We start from the raw sequence: 21,791 nt of genomic DNA on the forward strand, positions 1-21,791 counted from the left end.
GGACTTTATAATGCATTTCCCAAAAGAGCACCAGCCCCTGCATTTGCTTAGAAGTCATGCAACTGTTAACAGTGTTTGTCGAGCTGTAACTTGACATATTTGCATAAGGCCACATTCAGGACCAAAAAAACACCAGTGCGCCAACCAACTTTTCTACAAAAAACAGGTACTTACGCACACTTGGCGAGAGTGTGATGGCATTAGCTATTTATATATACCTGTGGGCAGAAGGCAGCTTCCCACACAGTGAAAAAGTTAATGCTGTCTATGGTGCGTAATGAGAGCCTTCTCTTCGAAGCAAAACAGGCACTATGTACTCCCAACGGTGAGTATTCTGCTGTGAGTCTTCATTAGCACGACAATTATCTCTCTAACAGACTGTTATTAATTAGGCTGATGCATTTTAAAAGTAAGATATGTCCATGGAATGACAATATGACAAGCCACCAAAGCCTGGTGGGTAGTTAGTTCAGATGGTCCGATTGCCCATAAAGTGGGCACAGATCCGTGGTTGAGTGAGCCGAAGCTTCGAGGAAACCCACACAGACAGACACACATTGTTCTGCTCAGGGTGCTGGTTTCTATGGTTAACTTTATTTCGGACTCCAGGCTTCTACTGGCACCCGCCACTATTACCTACTATAAAAATTGAAACTGGCTTTGTGCAAATGGAAATGCCGAAGGGAGCGTCGAGTGCGTTGAGGAGAAGAAGTGCCAGGGGACATTCATAGTTTGGCACTGAAAGCTTGTGGGTTATTGAGAGGTCAGAGCAACAGATGGCGGACAAGCAAGAGGAGGAAGAACAGGGAGGGGAAGTCAGAGAAAAGCCAAACATCCTAGTGTGTGTGTGTTTGTCAAAGAAAACAAGTTTAGCATAGAATATCCATGTGCTTCAGTCTGCAGTGCGCAGTGGTTGGCTTTAACAATAATTGTGACTAGTCTGTTCAAAACCCCACATGTTTGTGTTTCCCTGCTCGTTTTGCCGGAGGAAATAAGCTAGAGTTTGGTTCTAAGAGCCAATGTGAAAATGTCCTGTGCAATCCGGAGGACATTGCAGAACTAGGTACTAAGTATCTTACTGCTACCAGATTGCAGCCACTTTGCAAGTATTTAAATTGCAGATCTATGCGTCATGGCCGTTATTGCTGTGGTTTTCGACATGAAAGTGAGACACGGCTGTTAGTGTGGCAGATCCTCCATCGATGTTCAACGGTACATTTGGGATGCGATGGTACCGCAGGTCAGGTACCACAAAAAAAAAAAGGAACATGAGCAAAGTCACTTGTTGCATGCAACAGTTTATGGGCATATGTTTTGCCATTCTAGACCTGCAACACCTGAAGCAGCAGCTGAAAACAAGCTGTGTGAACACAATGTTGATCTATTGACACCGTTTAGCTGCTAGATGCTCAACTGTGTTGAAGCAGAAAACAGAAAACCCAAACACTGAGCTATAAGATGCTGAAATGCTCCTAAGAATTTACTGGAACTCCAGAGGGCATCATTCTCTGTGAGATCATTACACCAAAAACCAGTAATTATGTGATCCACTGGTGTTGGATTGATGTCTAGTATTAATAACTAGTAGCAACTCTTAATAAAAAATAATTGCATATTTATTTATATAATACTCTTTGTGATTATGTCCTTCAGTAGCCTCACAGCTGTGTGACAGCAGACACTCATGCGATGGGATTTCTTTGGGCTGCTCACATATAAGCTGAAGTAGTTGATAATTGGAACACATGGGGACCACAGTACAAGTACCAGAGTGGTTACTAGGAATCCCAGCGGCTATAGAAATCCACACTGAGGGCTGTAATGAAAATGCTCCCTCTACCCCCACGCCCCGTTCCCCCCCCCCCCCCGCCCTCCCTCCCAATCCTGCCTTTTCTCCTCATCCTGTACCTTGGCAACCTTGCAGAGGGAGCTCTTTGACAGCAACCACAGGTTATTACTTTTGTGACCAGGGGCAACCAGACCTCCAGAGAGTCCATTAGCACCTAAAAAGAAGTTGTCTTCTATCACTGGCTTGCAGAGACTTTTAACTTTAAAAGTGAGCGCAATCGAATCAAGTGCTAATCATCTATCAAAACATGACAGTTTGTGCAAACTGGGATCAGTTAAGTGTCAAAGTGAGGACTTTGTGAGCCCACTGATTGGTGTCGCAGTTTGTTAGTGCAGGGAGCTGCATGGCTTAGTCATGAAGTGCAAATCAATATATACTCAAAACAAGACTGTCAAGGTGCATTATATGTTATATATGTAACCAATAAAGGCCCTGCTGCAATTCATGATTTTAAATCATTGTTATTTTCATAGTGAAATAAACGTAGTTAAACATTGCATTTTTTTACAGGACACAGTCGTTATTTTTCGCAGTGAAGAAGGTTACAGAAAAACAACTAAATTACTGTGTGATTATTGAGCTTAACGGCATCCACATAGAGCCTTTGAATTCTTCCTCTTCTCACTGCAAAATAAAACCACTTATTCTCCATCCCGCCCTAATTCTGTGACTCATTTTCTCTCGATACCTCACTTTTTCTTGTTCTGCATTTTCTTGTGTCTGGCACTATAGATACGATACAGGAGATGGGTGGCGAAGATGCTATCGGAGATTGGGCTGATATGGGGTTAGGATAAAGAAATAATCGAAGATACAAAGAGCAGCAGTGACAAAAACCAAAGCTATGAAAATTAACCTGAGATTTTCTGAAAAATGCCATTGACTCGTGTGTCCGGTAGCATGGATGTCTCAAAAGAAAACCGAATACAGTTTTGGAGTGTGCACTGTCGTTATAAACATTCCCTTCCTAATGCAAGTGGTTGGGGAAAAGTATTATGGATCCTATAGCATCAGGTTTAAGACCTCACAATATGGCCACTGTGGAGAATTTGATGAGAAGCTTTTTCCTGGGGGAGCTGGTGTGTACATGCATGTGTGATGCATGTGTGTGATGAACAATATGTAATTTCAGACATTTACGAGCGCCTTTCACAGGCAATCAGACAGCAGTGATGGGACGGAGATTGGATTTGAAGGTGGTGGAGGGGGCTGATTTTCAAGAACTCTACAGTCACAACATCAAGAATACACTGGAGATAAATCAGGGCCGGAGAAAGACAGCTGTCAGAGGAACAGCAAATGATGTGAATTGGAATTTGGCCCTAATCATAGCTTTGGGCTCGGCAGTGGACTCATGCATTTTATTACTTGTCAGATACTGTGTCTCCTGAAAAAGCCCTTTCATCACGGACACACCGGCTCATTGCTGAGCCGACACGGGGAAATGGGCTTCATTGAAAAAAATATGCTCCTTAAATGTTAAACAGCTGCGAAAGCAACTACGAGTGACGGTCGACTTCTGTTATGGAAAAAATTGGACAGAAAATTAAAACTACGTACATTGGCGCATGTTTTAGTTGAAAAAAGGAAAAAAAAAACATCCAGTGTCCCTTTTATGACTTAAAAGACAATATGTGATAATATGTTGTTATGCAGCCGCTAACATGCGTAAAAAAGCCAAGAGGGAATGTTGAGTTTTACAAAATGACAGTCGGGTCTGAGGTAGAATGATGTTGTACTTGTTTACAGGGCCATTAAATGCTCTTTCATCTTGTCATTCACCTCTAACTAACTTTAGGATTCAACGGCTTGGTCTCATGCCAACTCTCTCTTGGAATTGTTTTATTCAGACTATGTGTGGAAAGTCCTTCAGACACTGTCACCTTGACAAAACGCTCGTCACATCCTAACAACTGAGTATTGCAGAGCTTGGTAAAAACATCGGCTTCATGACACTCCGGCGTACAGAGGGATGAGCTATTTGTTAGTAAAGAAAAAAAAACATTACATAAAAACAGACAATGAAAGTATTTTCTTCTACGTAAAGTACACAATGTTACTGGCCAACACACACATTCACAGTGCTTTTTTCCTCTCTCAGATGCTGTTGTTGCTTGAAAACGATTCATGCAAACTGCAAACAAAAAAGGGATGAAACTCAGATGCTCTGAGTGCAGATATTTTCTAAATGCACATCAATGTCTGGGAAAAGCACAGACAGCATTAGACACCATCCTGCTGTGTGCTCTGCAGCCACACAACACATGCGGTCCATGTTTCCTGAACAGTGCACTACACATCAGTATGACACAGACCACAGGAGGCCAAGTAGGGCAAAACAACTTAAATAATAATAATCTAATTGCAATTATGTTTTACCCATAACGCAATTGCGATTGGATTTGCAATATTAGACGTAATGACTATTTTTACATAATTATTCTCATTTTAATAAAAATACATTGAAAACATTGTATGGGTGGCTTCTCCGGGGCATCTCAGGCTATAATGAATCTAAAATGGTATCTAGACGCACGTTTTGTCTCTAACAAACATTGCGGCTCTTGCAATTAGAGAATTGCAGCAGGCCGTCTTGAGATTTTGATAAAGATTTGATTAGATGTGCAGCCCTACATCCAAGACGCTACACACAAACACACAGTGAAAAGGCTAAGTTGTCAGAGCGCACAGCCTCCCGGAATTGCAGTTTGTGTTCTTCCTACCGGACACATCCAAATGAAATTGAAGACAAATGAAACAACAGTCATGAACATTCCGCAGTTTTGAACATCCCATTAAGGGTTCCTAGGCAGAGCACTGATTACTGTTTTGTCAGGGAGACGCATTCAGAGCTTGAGTGATGACAGAGATTATATTAGTGTTACAGCAAAGCCGCAGAATAAAAAAAGGCACTGAATTGGATCGCCTCAAAGGCACGCTTTTCTCACCCTCCTCTATTCCAATAAAAACACCACGAAGAGAACAAAAATGAAGCAGTTCAATAAGGAACACTACACGTTTGCATGCTTAGGCCTGTAGTTTATGCCTCATGCATCCTACATTAACCTCTCTCATGCACGCTCAGTAACAATCTCCTTGCTTTCCGTGTTAAACGATTTCAATCCCGATAACCGCGGTTCCCATCGGCTGGTCACATGCATCCAAAAAAACATCCACACACCTTGATTAGAGCCAATCATCTTGCGGCCTCTCTCTTTCTGCCTAAAGTATGCCCATGCGGCTGTTAGACCCGCCCCTCCAGCTGCCCGTCATTGCCCAGTCATGCAGATTCATTAGATTTAACATTTCATCACCTACGTGTCTCCCTGGAATCATGGACTCCACGGGGGGGTTTGTCTTGCAGCTGGTTAGGGCAGATGCTCTCTAGAGTCTTCTTCCGTTAAGACTTTGTTATCAAAAATCATCCGTTATAATGAACAATGATATTTTCTTTGTGCGCTTGTCTCTCCTAGAATATGATTAATAATCTTCATTGACACTTCTATAATGGAGTGCAGGGAGGCCTATATACCTTTGATTGGCCCCAATGAGCGATAGCGCAGCCTCTGCTGTGATTTCCTGTTCCTACACATGTATGGTTGAATTGTTTGTTGAATGTCTGATCTTGGCCACCATTTCAGTAACATTTGAGCATGATGTCTGTGCTCAAACGAAGACTATGAATACAACCATTTCAACTTTATCAGCGCCCATTAAGCTCCGACCACTTGCTCAGCCTTGGATGTATTGCCTTTGTGCTGTGGTACATTCTCCACTCCCTGCACTCTTTATTCCTCTCATCGCATTGAATCTATTTTATCACTCCTTCTTGTTCTTCACCTCATACACAAATTCCGAGCCTGTCACAAGTACCGGGCCTATTACCTTTACACGTGATGGACCAAAAGCTAAAGTTTAGACCGTTTCCTATTTCCACGGGGAGGAAATGGAAGAAACTGAGAGAGTGATTGGCATAGTTAAAACCAGAGATGCACAAAGGGAGGGAAATGTAGATGATCAACATATGGGTCTTAATTTGCATTTGCAAAAAATGTAAGTGCTTGCATCTGGCAGCTATGAAAAGGCTTTTTTTCCGGGGGAAAATTAGGAAAACCTGCATTAATTATCAGTGTTGCAAACATTTTTTAAGAAAAACCTCATCTGAAACTCATCAGATGCAGGTGTGATAAACTACTTTTATACTAATTGTGTCAGTAATTATATCAATCTGAGTCTGAATGAGGTCCCCTCCAGCAGAAGACGGTTGAGCAGAAAATCAATCAATTTATTTCTGTCACTTTGGATTCGGTCTTACATGGGTAACATTGGGTTGTCAATCACGTACGTCATTCCGGTTATAGAGACTACAAATGTGTAAAAGTGTCCGTTTAATTCATTAATAAGCAAAAAACAGCGTTTCCATGTGAGTTCCATGAAGGCAGCAGTCCCTGCTCTATCAACTGCTTGGTCTTCTAGATTCCATCCATCGGCCAATTGGGATACAGATATTGATTAAGATGGGCTGCTCGTATCACTCCCTTCACAACAAAAGAAGGCACATTGCAGCGAAATATTTGTCCGTTGATTTAACAACAGGGGGGCGGGGTTCACGCACAGGTCTGGAGACTCTGTTGAGACAAAGTGTCTCAAAGAACCCTGAACAGCAGAACATGTAAGAGCCTTTAAGGTTAAGGTTCACACAAGCCCCGCCTACTCCCTGAGCAGAGGTTAATGCAACTTGGATAAAGCATTGCCGTCGGTGTTGTTTGTATATTAGCAGTTGGTATGCAGATGTGCATTTTATAAATAGGATACTGCCTACATACGTATGGAGCGAGCTGTTATGTCGATGCATTTTGAGAGACGATGGTCCAGTCAGCTGCGAGGAGTAGGCGTCCTAAAGAAGCCCGCAGCTTTGACGGGGGCTAAACGAAGGATGGATGCTCCTGCTTATTTGCATACAAGTTCACTTAGAAATGGTAAACAAGTGCATAAATGTTTTGTTTTTTTCAGAATAGAATATTTTTGACAATGAATACAGGGATAATTCCCTGAAATGTGAAATGTTTGCTGGTACTGGAAAATGACCTAAGTAGAACTACCTGTAGCTCTTTGCAGATCTTGGCCACTTTCAGTTTTATGGTGCCAGGCTGTATGGTTCTCGCACTCTAAATACAATAAAATCTGGGCCTCAGATGCTGGTCAGCACCGATATGGGGGGGGGAGGGGGGGGCACTTAAATATTTACCAAGTGGACCCTGGACAAGCTGTTTTATGTTTTATGATGTCAAGAAATTGACTTGAGACAGAGAGCAGAGACCAGAAAATGTCAGGGTGAATCATCTCAGGGACATCAATAAAACATAGCAAAGCAATGCCTTGAAAACCTCAACAGTCTAACCCGTCCTCTTCAGTATGTCCCTGGCTTGTCCCACCCCAAGTCTTCCAATACACACATACTGTACATGCGCGCAACGCAGACATTAAAATCGGAATGGTAAATACCTGATTTGAGTTTCTGCGATCACACCACATGTCGCCCTGTAGTTAAACTCACACACACCTACACAGAAAAAAAAGAAGGAAAATATTAGATCCATAATGCTGTTTGTAGGACAATGTAAAGCATATTTTGTCATACATTGAAAAAAAATATGGAGGCATGGCACTCCTCGGAGAACTGAAGCACAATAATCTTCTCACTTATATGTGAATTTGGGTGATATTCCACATCTCATTCTCAGATAATATCCCTGCAGTCTCCCACGTATCCTGTCAGTCTCCATTATACTGTTCAGTGATGCATACAGTAGCTGCTCCACAAACAGCCACTGAGTGTGTCTTTTGCAAAGGTGGAGAGTAGCCTTGTAATTCGGAAGTGGGACGCCAATTGTTGTAATGCAGCAATGGTAAAATGTTCATCAGTTATTTCCATACAAGCTAAATTAGTTTTTACAAAACATGTGTAAAATTGCATACCTAATGAGCAGTGCCCTTCTCTCTTTTTGTTTTAGTGATAGTGAAGATTCATTGAAGTAGATCGAATTTCCTCTAAAAATGGTTGCATTCAAGATGGTCTTATGCGTCCTCAGCGTTGTTTGTTTTACTATTGGTTCAGCTGGCAATGGTAGCTGTACTGCAGCAGAGCTGGCTGTATTATAACTAGAATGAACCTGAACGCGTGTGAGCATTCCACTTGTGGGATGACAACACTGTGCCACAACTTTTAGTCCTCCCACTTGTGTGCACAAACCCTAACCCTCTAAAACAACACACCAAAATGGGAAAGAATAACTTATAAATCGATTGGTTTGATTCTTCATATTATTGGAAAAAAATAAAATATATTTTATAGTATATTAATTAGTGGCAATGTTGTTTTTTGGAGATGTCGGTTGAGATGCAAATGTCGTCATGCGGCTTCAGGCACAAACCCTCGGCGTCATAATTAAAGGAATGCGGGTCGGACTGATCATTGGACAAGAAGGTATTCTGGAATGTGCATTTCCTTCAGGAGTCTTTAATGTAGTTGTATAGCAGATGAGAGGATCATCCTTAAAGAGCTCAGAGACATAACCACAGGCTGTGCCAAGTTAATGGGTACAATCTACTGACTTAACCTGCAGTAGCCCCCGTAATATGAAACACACCTTTGAGTTCCTTCAGGGGGTCATTATGGACATCATCAAACTAGATCAAAGCTCAGCAAGAATACCCATGGGCTGATAAACAAACTGCTCGGATATTGCTTGCAAACAAATGAATGAACATGAAGAAGCTTTTATTTGAGACTCTTGTATTGTTCTCCCCGCAAACACTGTTATTGTTTAAACAGGATTTCACATATCAGGAATAGACTGTTGGAAAATGTTGAATTGAACAAACTTACACTAACCGGTCAACGTGTAAAAATACACAAGAATTAAGAGACAAACTGCTTTAATCAGCCAATAATGACACCGGCCATTATAAAGACATACTTGTTTTCCCTTTATTTAGTCAAACCTGTGCACATAGAACAGGCACATGCTCATGCCTCTACCGCCGGATCCAGACCTGCAGGCTGGAAAAATAAGCATCCTGCTGAGGGAGCATGTCAGGAAGCCGTGGGCATGGTCTGTTACGTGATGTGGAGCGAGACCTCAACCTTCCCTACGTGCAGCTGCTCAGTGCTCGCCTGTTGAGATTCTTTTGAGACTTTTATTTTGGCAGCTGAGTCTCCCTTTGAAAACCTACAGTCTCGGGCCGATATAATAAATGCTAAAAATGTAATATTTGAAATATAACATTTGCATTGAACTCAAAAACACCACTGTGCAGTCCTTAATACCTAATACTACAAATACAAGGCGCCGTTGACTGTGTCAACAAGAAAAGTATTATGGCATGCAAATATTATCACATGAATGAATCATCATGATTGTTTCATTAATGTAATTATCACTGACCAATGGGCCATTAGTGTCTTAAACCTTCTTTCAGTAGCTTATAGGCTCAAAGATGATCAAATTGTGTTTGTTTAACAACCAGTTAAATGACCTGCAGAGGACTAAGAATGTAGGCAATTCTTTCAGCATGGAGAGACCTTAAGACTTGTTCACCTCCTCATAGTAATGATAAACACAATTAAACAGCTGTGAGATGAAACTGCAGAGTCCATCGAGAATGAAGCAATCTTCTACCCACACGCTTCACAAACACCACTGCAGGTTTTAGAAAAGCAAATTAGCCAAATATGCCTTTTTTAACAAAGACCTGGGCTCAAGAATATTCTTGATTCGTGAAAATAAATGTGAAATGTCAAGTTGTCATCACAAATCCCTACATGGAACCAGTCACGTCAATATGAGGTGGAGGAAAGCATTTCTTTGCATTAATGGTGGTTGATGGAGGGTGAATTATAGAGCTTGCTCTTTAAGGCTGATTGACTCAAGAAATTCATCAAAGGCCACATCAAAGAACACCATGCGGTGTGAGGATTTGCGTGTATCAATACGAGAGAACGAGACAGATAGGAGAGGATATTGTAGAGGACAGATCTCAAAAAGGAGGTGCACACAGCAAAATATGAGCAACTGTGCGATATAGCTTCAAGCAAACATGTGGGAGTGGATAAACACATGTATTAGATGCCTCAGCAGACTAAAGTACATGCCCCAGTCACGGATTGTTTCCCAAAGCACTCATTTTGCTTCATTTCCCGTTCCATTCTTTGGTAATGAATAGCATTCATCACTGCCTAGATGGAAAAGACAGGAGGGGGAAGACAAAGACAATGGAAGGACAAGTGATTGTCTTTCTCCTCCGCACTGACGTGGTGTTCCGATGAAACTCAATAATTACAATCAATAGGGCCCTGACATGCAAATCTTTTGGTCCCCACAATTACACCCCGGTGGTCTCGCACAGATCCTGTCAGGGAAACGGACAGTTGTCACAAGCTCCGGTAAAGGAGTCACGGCTTGGGGGGGATCGAGGCCCCGTGCAGCCATTGTCCCCGTCGCCACATGCCGACTACGCTTCTAATGCCGCCTCCGACCCCTCCAACGCCCCTGTGGTCCCGAGGACGAGATCCCCGCTCCGCTGCACTGTGCCACGCACTTTCGGACTGGATTTCCCTGCGAGCTTAACAGGGAGTGAAGCCCTCTCATTGTTTAGCACTTCAAAAGGAAACAAGAGAAAAGAAAAGGGAGCAAGAGGGGGAGAGAGAAAAGGAAATGTCGGGCACAGGGGGAGAGACCATGAAAAAAGGAAAAAGGCAGAGGGGAAGCAGCAAAGGAGCAGAGTATGGGAGTGGGAGGGAAAATATGAGAGAAATAAAATGTGAAGGGATGGACGGACCTTGAATGGAAGTAGTTTCTTTCACAGCCGGCACTTTCTCCTAAAATGACATTTCCGCACAAAGAATGTGCCCTGGGAATTACGTTGTGAAGAAAAACAATTTTGACGTGGATCTCATCTTCTCTGGAGGTTTCCAAAATACCTTTTTCAAATGACACCACTAATGCCCGGGGAGGGAGGAGGGTCCGAAGACCATCAAGCTTTCACCCGGAGCACTGTTAGTTTAGCTATAATACAAAAGGTTGCGGTCAAATCAAAACAACTGCTTAGTTTTCTTCAGTCCTGTAATACTTTTGCCAAATTCCAAATAATGCTGCAGATAGCCCACTACGGCCATTTTGCACATAAATGTGCAATATCGAAAGTGCAGTGCACTCTTTTAAAGCCACATAGTGCTTTTCTCTGCTATCAAAATAGCTCCTTCCTGTGGCCTTTGTAGTCTCTTTGTAGTAATCTACTTCTGAAGCTATTTTGTATTTGGCCCTCAATTAATGACACAATTGGTTGTTAACGTCCATTCCAAAAAACTACAGATAACGTATGAAGGTTTTTGAAAGTGAGGTTTGATGAGAGGATCAATACCACGCTCGTGTTCGTACAAACAATATGAAACTAAAGCTGTACACAACAACCAAGGATTAGCATGAAGAATGAAACCAATGTTGAATCCTCCTTTATTTTCCTTGGAGTTATGATGCAAAACTGTCTCATCGCTGTTGCTGAGTATTTAATAGACTGATGTGAGACCAGTATGGATATACACTATCAGTGCGTCCTAAAAGTACTCCTTTAAGACACAACAATAAATTACCGGACCAATGTTTGAACACAGAGGAAGGAGTAATAACGGTTAAATGTTTAATGTATTTTATTTAGAACGCACTCTGTATCAATAGATCTCGGAGTGCCACAGAGCAACAAAGTAAAAAATAGTATAAACGCCTTCTTGAAGAAGGGGGTTGGGTGACTCCAGTGACTGTGCTGCCCTTCGATGGTCAGGGAGACTGTGGTGCGCAGCTTGGTGTTGGGGACCGGGAGGATCGAGCGTCTCGCAGAGCTGAGGGTGCGGCTGGAGGTTTGAGGAGCAACTAGTCCTTGCAGATAGGGAGGTGCACGTCTATGCGAGCAGAAGGACTTTGTGGTCAATCCGGAATGAGACCGGGAGCCAGTGAGGTGAGTGCAGGATGGGCGTCATGTGCTCATATTTCCGGACTCTCATCGGGATCCTTTCGCGGCGCTGTTTTGGACGTATTGCAGTTTCTGCGTATTCTTGCCAAGTGATCCCAGTGAAAGGAGAGTTACAGTAGTCCAGTCTCGAGGAGATAAAGGCGGGGATGAGCTTCTCTGCATCTGCCAGGGTCAAAGCGTGGCTGAGTTTGGAGATGTTTTCGAGTTCTGTGTCATATTACTGTATAAATTAGTCCAAGTCCAAACGAGAAAGAACATTACTTACAGAGTAATTACAGAGAAATGGAGATAATGAGGAATTATGAGGTGCACAAGCGTCGCTCCCCTCTGCTCCACCACACTCTTAATAACCTGTCTTCTAGTGTGTCTGCTGATAATGAGAGGGCATTAGTAAATCCATGTGGCACTAGCACAGAAATGCCCATCCGTGTATATTAAAAATGCAATAAGGACTTTCACAACCATCCAACCTGAGGGTTGTCTAGTTGGTATTTTTGTTATTTCACCTGCTGACAGGGAGGCATATGTTTTTCATAAGAAATACACTGACTAAACTTTTATGAAGACCATAGTATCTACAATTACAGAACCAGCTGATGCTGCAGACTTTTGTGCTCTCTGGGATTTAACAACATCATGACTCTGTTTGTACTTGTTTACCTAGAAAAGCAACACAATGCAAAAAAACACACTCGACACTTCACCAGCAACTACTACTCGTCGGTTGGAGCACATCTGCTGACATTTACCGTAATGCGATCATTCATCAGCATATAGTGCAGCTTAAAGCAGCATCCCTTTATGAATTAATTCAGCATGTGAACTTGTAGTGTGACAGCCGTGGACGTTTGGCGGTAGCCATTAAGCTGAGATATTCCTTATTATTAACACGTGTCTCTGCTGATGTGCTTTAATGGACAGTAAAAGCCATTGAGAAGCTCTCTAGTGAGAAAACAGCCAAATTCAAGCCGCCGCTTCGGAAACAGAATGATGGACAGACGGCGTAAAGCAGAGGCAGCATGACTGAGCGATGAAAGAGGCATCCTTCCATTTAGTCCAGGTAATTATAGAAGATGCCATTAAACCCCAGTCAGTCAGTCGGAGGAAAAGACTAATGCAATGTATTGTATTGTATCTTATCTTTCTCAGCCCAGCAATGATCAATGCTGGCTCTTGTCCAGAATGCAGTGTGCAAACACACCGCACCGTGTTTCTATTTACAGCTCGGAACTGTCTTCAACCTAAAAAAAAAGATCAAACGAGTTGCCAGATCATTGATCTCATGTAAATCTAGAGACGTGTGTGGCCAAACCTGAGAAAGAAACAAAAGATTGGGAAAGGGGGGTGACCTCATTGGTATTCATTTCTTTCCACGAGGAAGTGTGGCTTTCTTACTTGAGTTTTTGGTGATTTGATTTCCTGCATCCAGGACACAGATGACCTTTGTGAAACGTGTGCTGAAACCAAATGCTGAAAGAAACGGTGCTTTGGGAAGAATAGTCATCAATGGGTTCTATTTGGTCCCCGCCTTGTCCCTTTTTTCGTGTATATCTTAACTTATTTTGTCCTTCTCCCGTATAAACACCTCGCTCATTACGATTGTTGGTCAGAAAGACTCAGGATTCAGGTTTCTGTCTCCCTTCCTGCCCCAGTAACTCATGTTGTTTACTGTGACGCTTTGAGAAGTTGGTACAGGTAGTTCTGTTGTTGTTGTTGTTGTAGCAACGTTGGTCAGTCCACAACTTTGGTCCAAATATCTCAACTACTATTGAATGGATTATTATAAAATAGTGAACCAGAAGGCTCTCTGGAGGATGAATTCTGCCGTCTTTGATGGACTTCTGACTTTTTGAGGTGGAGATTTATTTATATGCCGAGTTGCTTTCAACGCCATCATCAGGTGAATATTTCATTCTTTCTCATAACTTGGTGTGCAACAAATAACTGCAAAATAAAACCAAGCTAAAAATGAGCAAATACAAGCAAGCCACGTTGCTGAGCGTGGCTAATAATACCTGCTTAACATCAGCACACCAGAATTGCTGATGTGGCTCACCATTTTTAAGACCACCAAGATAGGAATGTATTAAATCAGTTGTTCCATATTGAGGTAGTATAAAAAAGAACCACCGCTGTTAATCACTGTGCATACTACCATTGTGTGATTAATTTCAAATAAGATCATAATATTACCCCTTTCAAGTTATTAACATGACAGCTGCAATAAACAGTAAAAACATGGCCTTGCAGGGATATAATTGAATTATGGGATTGTATTGAATTTCCCTTTCATGATCAGATGAATGGAAATTTTAAATGTTGTGGGCCTAATTGAAACACACAATGAGGAATTTTCCCCATTTCAACCAGAGGACAGAGATTACCAATCATGGACAGTGATTACGTTAGCAGTAATTTTCATCAACCTTTCAGGTAATTATAGACCACCACCGGGCTGCAAAAGCGTAATATACTAATACAAAGCCAACAGCAGTGCATGAAGTCTGTATGCCAGTGTCCCCATTTTCTGCACCCCGTAGGTTTATGCCACAACAAGACCTTGGTTCTACCCGCTACTGAATGAAACGGACACCGCCGATAAGATGTTCATGTGGCGCTGCGCCGTACTCCAAAATAAAATATGGGTTTTATTTGTTTGAGCAGTATATTGTGTAACATATGTAGTTCTCATTGTAAAATGTCTGGCGTTTCCACTAAAACACTTCCAGTAAAAGAGGAATGCTGGACATTAATTCTTTATTGAGGCCTTTTTGGCCTTTTGAAAGGTGGCCTAGATTTTCTCCTTGGTTCTGCAAATGAAAATCGATCACATGTAATGGAAAAGGCCAGCATTTCGTTTGTATAAACATGAATAGACCACAGTGAATTCTCTTGCACCGGACTGAGTTCTACCACGTGAACTTAAGGTCATAAAGGAAAACATCAATAATCCAGTGTGACACGTCCAATTTTACTGGATAACCTATCATGCTCCACAATGCGGTAATAAACAAAAGCTGCTAAATTGGGAGACGTTTATTTAGGGGCACGGGAGCACAGAAAACAGACTGTTTCCCCGATACAAACTCATTTCAATTCTTCAACTGTAATTGTGTGGACTGGCAATACATTGTAATCAGGACTCCAGCCTACAGCAACCCAGAAAAAAAGAGCTGACAGGGGCAGACAAAGTGAATGCATGTCTTGTCATTTTCACACAAAAGAAATGACCAGCATAGTATATGATTTACTCTTCATTTAAGTAGTTCACCTTGAAAGTGAGAAAAGGAGGACTTCAATTAAAACCTGACATCAGCGCAACTTCACATTTAACAGCTAATTTACTTATGTTACAAGGTGTGTTTGGCTACTGCACAATACTGCTGAGTGCCAATAAAAAGTCTGCCCCCCCCCGCTTTACAACATTCACAAAACTATTAATGAAGCCTCTAGCTGAGCGGAAGCCTTACAAGAGCAAACAAGTGCAATGTGGCGCTTTGATAAAGGTTGACTGGCTATGCTTTTGTTTTTTAGGGGTGAGGGGTTTGGGGTGTATGTCATCTTTGAGATGATGGGATGACTTCTGAAGACAGGGGGGCACATTTAATTGATGGGGTTGTCTAAAGCTAATGTACATGAATGAATCCCACTGGCTTGCAATTGCACACGGCCCTCTGCAGTCTCTTTATACAGGCATTAAATGATGATGGATTCCACCTGCCGTACAGTGTATGTACATTATCATGTCACTTGAGGTTTTGGCTGAGTTCTGGCATGTTGACAGCTGGGGAGCACGAGGACTTTGCTGGTTCCACAATCCTTTTTTTTCCTCCACCTTGAGTCGCTTGTGCCCCGCAGTTTTAATCTAAATATGGCGAGTAGCGCAAACACATTTCAACCAATTTGTTTCAGAAGCATTCAGTGATGTAAATGCGTAAAAAAAAAAAGGTACAGCTCTGTTTGTCTAAGAGAAAAGTAATAGGGATGATGGCAGGAAAGCTGAATTCTAATAGTAGTTAAGATCCTCATCTTCATCCAGGGGCGACAGTGTCAAGTGGTGATGAGTGAGGGAAAGTGCCGTAATTGGTCGGGAAATTGTCATGGCACCTGCAAGATATTCTAACTCTGCCCGGGAAAGTGATAACCTTCACAATGGGATGAGAGGTCACCAAGCCATTTACTCCCTCTGCCTGCCCACTGGATTTTTTTGGCCCCCCTTTCTAATAGATATCCTCCTCAGAGCATAAATTCAGAAAAGACTGCCCATGCCCATTGGAAAGTGGAAATGTGACTTTTGGAAGTTTTCAGAAGTACTACAGTAGTGAAGCTGCACTGCTGCAATGCAGAGATATACGTTGTCCTGTTCACTGTGTAGTTTCCTCCACGAGGTTGATAATGTTCAAAATGAGTCATTTATGACGCTAAACCACAAAAACACATGACAGAGGACTTTTTCTTTCTTCATACTGCTACCTGTGAAGTTCCTTCTGTGAAAACACTGCAGTTCAGCTCACAGTTCATTTCACTGGCCGGATCTCTCTCTAAATCAATTTTATTCCATTTTTGAAACATAAATCTGAAGTAATTGAAATACAATTGAGTCAACCAATTAATGATGAGACAAGACAACAGATAACATATTACAAATAATAATAGTACAAGCAGAATAAAACGAAACAAAGCACCTTACACAGAGAGAGCTGCACCAATGTCTCCAACTAGCCTTATGTCTTAAGTCTTATGTTGGTTTAGAAAGTGATTTCATTGTCAGAGTCATTAAGCCTTACAATACGTTTGTAGATAACATTTCTCAGGACAGTTTGGAAAGTGTTGACTCCTGCAGCCACAAACATTTCACTCTGGGTCTCTTTAATTATGTTCATGACATCATTGTACTTCCTACTTGATGCCAATCAATTATTTCTTGGAGGCCTTGACTTTACACAAACCAACCCATTCAGACAGTCTGTTACATACTCAGCATGAGCTCTCAGCCCACTGCCTCAAGTGGGATTACATAAGAAATACACAAGATGCAGTTGGAGGGTAATTTGTAGGGAGGGAGAGCTGATGTTTAACCTAATCCATTCTTATAGTAATATGCATTTAAATCCCTGCCAAGGCTGGAGAGATATTTGCAAATCTCTAGTTATGTATTCTGTACAATATGCTGAATTGCTGTCCGGGAGCACACAATGTTAGTTTTAGTTGCATATTTTATTCAATCTACAATGTCAGCTGCATGCGCATAATGTGCTTGCAGATAAAGGTGTGCAGGTGTCGTAAACGTGTAACAAAGCAACACCGAACATTTGGATTACGGTCAATTATGTGGCTTTTGCGAAATATATTTTTTTATGATCACATATTTAAATGTGGAACGGACTGTTCTGGTAAGCTGCGTTTCCAATCCCTGTAGCAGGAAAAGTGTTTATACTCTCACGAGAAATTCACTTATTTTACTGAAGCAAAAAGTCATTTTCTATATTGAATAGTAAGGTAATGGGCCTTGACCATGTGCATTTATACACTGCCGTCAACCACGAGCAACAGAAGATAAGCATACGCCTAGCACAAGACCAGGTTTAGCCCCCATGCAGTGCACTGATGCGTAAAATAGCATGCTACAGTAGAGCTCCATTCTATCAGTCTTCCCCTCTGCCATAGCCCACATACTGCAAAATCAACAGATTTCTCATGCGAGAAACAAGATGCAGAAGCATTGACACCCAAAGCACTTTGGCAGAAGGTACACAAAAGATTAAGAATTTTTGTTAAGCAGAGCAAAGTGCAGAGGAATAGGACTTTTTTTTACTTCTCAATTCAATGGAGGTTCTCGCGTTAACTTCAAAGCGACAGGCAAGTAATTCCCACTCTTAGCTGGTGTTCATTTTCCCAAGTTAAAACCTTGTCCTCTTCATTAAAGGCCCATCCCTCCTCATCCCCTTGAGCCTGACACTTTCAAAAAGTGTTTTCAGCTCCTCGCTAGGCTGGATTAATACAATATTTGATATCAAATTTCAAAATAAGGAAAAAGCAGTGTGAACTAGGGAGCACAGTGACTATCGCTTGGAGAGAGAAAAGCATGATGAGGTCTCCTTGAAGAAAAAGTGGGGGCTGAAAAGCTGAAATTCATTTGTCTAAGAAGAAACCCTGCAGCTTGCCTTGAAATGCCATGTTCTCCTCAAATATATTACTGGCTTCATCATTTTCATTGGGTTTTTAAAGATACCAAATGGATCCTGAGAAAGGCCTCTGTGGCCATGGATGTCCAATGTTTACCTTGAACCGCCTTGTCCCCATCGTCCCACAGCACACCAGCGGAAGGAGGAACGACTTCAAAAATAAGAGTAAACGTCCAACATGCACTTGGCCAGTACTCAAAGTGGGGCTCTGGTACGGCTCGTAAATATATATAAGAGGTATACACATATTTAGATTATTCTGGTGTAATTGATGATTTATTCTAATTGAACCATAAAACACTACCGGATATCCTTTTCGCTGGACATGCAAAACATTGCTGTGTTGCTTGAAGAAACACTAGTTGTCCATCACCTGTGAGAAATTGCTACCCATTGACCAAATGTCGCATATGAATGCCGGGCAGCAGTCAGACACAGCAGTGGTTTCTTTTCTCATATGGATTATTTCAGTGAAACTCTCCAGGGAATATGCATCTAATTATGTGTTCCCCTTTCGGCAGCCGTCTGTAGGTATTACAGCCGTTTAAAGGCCTGTAATGGACCCTCGTTAGTGGGCTCCATGGCATATACCACAGTGTTTCAGGCCACCAGCTCACCAGCAAGCGTCTCCCGAAATGGAGAGAAAGGTTAATTAGGTGAAGGTGACTAAATTGACAGGCTGCAGCAACTTGTGTCTCCCTTTGATCAAACCTCCACAGGCGTGTCCATAGGCATAACAATTCAATTCAAAAATGCAAGAACACAAGGGAATCTAAAGGAAAAATCTGGGTGTATTTCCCTCGGTTCAGTTAAAATTCAATTTACAGCTTTACAGACACAATCTAATATTGGGTGTAGAATTTCTAGAGTACTTTTGTCGAGTCGAGTACTTTTGTCAATCAAATATTGTCTTTGCTATTGTTGTAAGTTGATGCTTGTTAAAAGAGTATAACTGGAGTGTAAATAGTATCAAACGTGTTTACAAGACTGAACTGCTCATTGTTGGGCGACTGATGGGTTACGTGTTACAGATGAGGATCTACATTGCTTTTGATGAAGTCAAGCTCTACTTCATCTGACCTAATTATCAGCAAACATCAAAACAATGATGTCACCTTATGATGAATGGGTAATTGATTTTTTAGGCCACATCAGTCGCAAGCATGATTAGATTAATATTCAATCCAAGGCTTTTCCTAGAGAACTATGTGAACAAATACAGAAAAATTCTAGAAAACCAACGAAATGTCAGGGGAAACTATTTCCCTTGAATCAATCTTTCATTTCAAGGACCGACGGTGTACTAGAAAATAATGTTTTGTCACTTGCAGCCGACTTCAGATAACAAGGAGTTCTTACAGCACTGTTAGCACCATTAGCTGCTAGCCACATGTTCAGCCGCCATGTTGACAGCAGCGTGGAATTTTTCATTGAGCAATTTTAAATCTCTCTCTTGTATATTTGGATTATTTTTTTTGCTCTTCTTAGTGAGCAGAAAAAGCAGAAAACAGACTGCTGTACAAAATCTGTCTCACTTCCACAGGTGCAGCAAAAGATCCAGATAATGCAAAGGTTTTATGTTCAAGGTGTGTTGTATACAACCAAAGTGATACACATTCTGAGATGTTTTACTTTGGAGATGAATGAAGGATAAAACATTTCAAAAGAAATATGCTAAGAAGTTCTTCTCTGCATGCTGTCAACAGTTGGATATTGTTTTCATGCAGAGAAATTGACTCAGTCCCTCCAGCTGGAAAATGTTTTAAGACCATTTCTGTCTTTGAAAAAAAACAGCAGCATTGGTTGTTGGTTCAAACAAATAAAAAAATACATATTCAGTGTCAAAGTAGGAGAATATTTTTTCCTTTTGCCAAAAAAGATCTGACAGCAATTATATCGAATATGCTTTATAAAAGTATGTACTTCAGGTATTGTATAAATATGTAATCACAGATAAAAAGTTAAAAGCCATTATCAATTGGGAAATTAAATTATTGCAGAAGAAGAAGAAAGACACTAAAAAAAGGAAATGCACTTATTATCTGAACACCTGCTAGGTGTAGAAAGTCTTCAAATCTGGATAGATTGAGATATCAATGTGGCCTCCAATTGGCAAAAAAAAAAAATACTTTTTCCATATTTGTTTGTGCTAGTACATTTTACAATGGCATTTATTTAGCTTTTCTAAATAGTTTGAGTTTTTGATGTTTTACAACCACTGAAATCAAAATCGAATCATCAAATAATCTTTTGAAGATTTTCTAATCAAAAAACTCTGAATGGTCTTGACATTTGACGAGGATTTTGACCACCAGCTAACTCTAATGTTATTGTTCAGCATAGGAAATAAATCTGACAGATAAATGGATTACAACAAGACTGCAATTAAATAAAACTATCGTAAAGTCTTCAGCCGTTTGTAGTATCATATTTCCACCCACTTTATATGATGCAAACGTAACATCTGACTGCCACAAATAGAGCTCAGAAAAGGCTTTGAAGTATTCATTTTATCATCAAATAATTTCCTCTTAACTAACGATATTCTATTCTGCCCTAATTAATTGGAATACACTCAGGGGGAAATTATATGAACGATTTTGTGTTTTAAAAGTGGTGTACCAGCCCAGAGCAAATTATTCTAAATTCAAACAAACAAACACATCTCAACGACCCACACACTATTACTTAAATATCCATAAAGACCCAACTTATTCAGCCTACCTAGTTGCCTACTATTTACCTGTATTGTTTCCTTTTGGTTCAAGCCCCCAATATTTCTTCTTTGAACCCAAATCCTCTCTGCAGAATGAGATTTCTGAGGGATAGTAGACTTATAGCGACACTCAGATGACAATCTAAACAGTATTTATTAAGGTCTTATATCGCCCGTATAGAAGTTTAGGGAGAAATAGGTTATAGCACAGAAACTGCTTCCAGGCTGATTTATAATTGCATTATTTCATTCCATAAACATCAATTGTACTGGATGTTTTATGAGCCTGTTCATATTGACACGTATTATTATACACAATAGTATTAATCTAATTGAGTGGCCTCGTGTCTGGCATGAGAGACACCCAGAGCCAAGTTCTAACAGAGACAAAGATTGAACATGTTAAAATAGTTCTGTCTAAATGAGGCTGGTGTGTCAGCTTCTAGTTATTTTTATTAAAAAGTCCTAGCCAGGATGGAGCCCCCCTACTCAATTATTTTCTCCCATTTGCTTATCACGAGAGCCGCTTTTTAACCAACAACGTGTATTGATTTTTGTATAACCGGAGCCATATCTAGCAAACAGACACATTACGATTGTATCATCAACTGTAGTATGCAGCACAGTCGGTGGCCGTGCACCATTTGCATGGTGTCTCGGTCGATACTGCATCAAATACTCAGTGGGTCATTCTGACAATTACTTGCATGTATTTAAACACATTTGGTGGCTTTAGCCCCCCCGCAAAAAAACAACAACACAATATCCTTAACCATCAGTGACAATATCAAACATTTCACACAGACAGTCACACAGACTTAAGTTAAAGACATCTTGGAACAAAGAAACAAGGTGATATTTTGGCAAGACTAAATGACTGACGATGATTTTTAAAACTCGAATGTTTATAGTCGTCCTTCATGACCTGACTAATTCAACCAAAAAGGATGAGTATTAGTTTAACTGCACGCAATACAACATTTACAGACAGGACAGACTTTTGAGACAGGAC

The 21,791-nt window shown here is 41.1% G+C and overlaps 1 protein-coding gene across 2 annotated transcripts in view; it reads right to left on the minus strand.

The window, feature by feature from the left end:
• Positions 1-21,791, minus strand: part of LOC119214148 (protocadherin-15-like) — a 148,648-nt gene that overhangs the window by 121,375 nt on the left and 5,482 nt on the right. For both annotated transcript variants that reach the window (XM_062566506.1, XM_062566507.1), the window contains exon 2: positions 7,355-7,412. The gene's annotated coding sequence lies outside the window, so the exon portion shown is untranslated. The remainder of the gene's footprint in view (positions 1-7,354; positions 7,413-21,791) is intronic.

This window comes from Pungitius pungitius, chromosome 13, assembly GCF_949316345.1.
Source record: "Pungitius pungitius chromosome 13, fPunPun2.1, whole genome shotgun sequence".
In the NCBI taxonomy this organism is placed as follows: domain Eukaryota; kingdom Metazoa; phylum Chordata; class Actinopteri; order Perciformes; family Gasterosteidae; genus Pungitius; species Pungitius pungitius.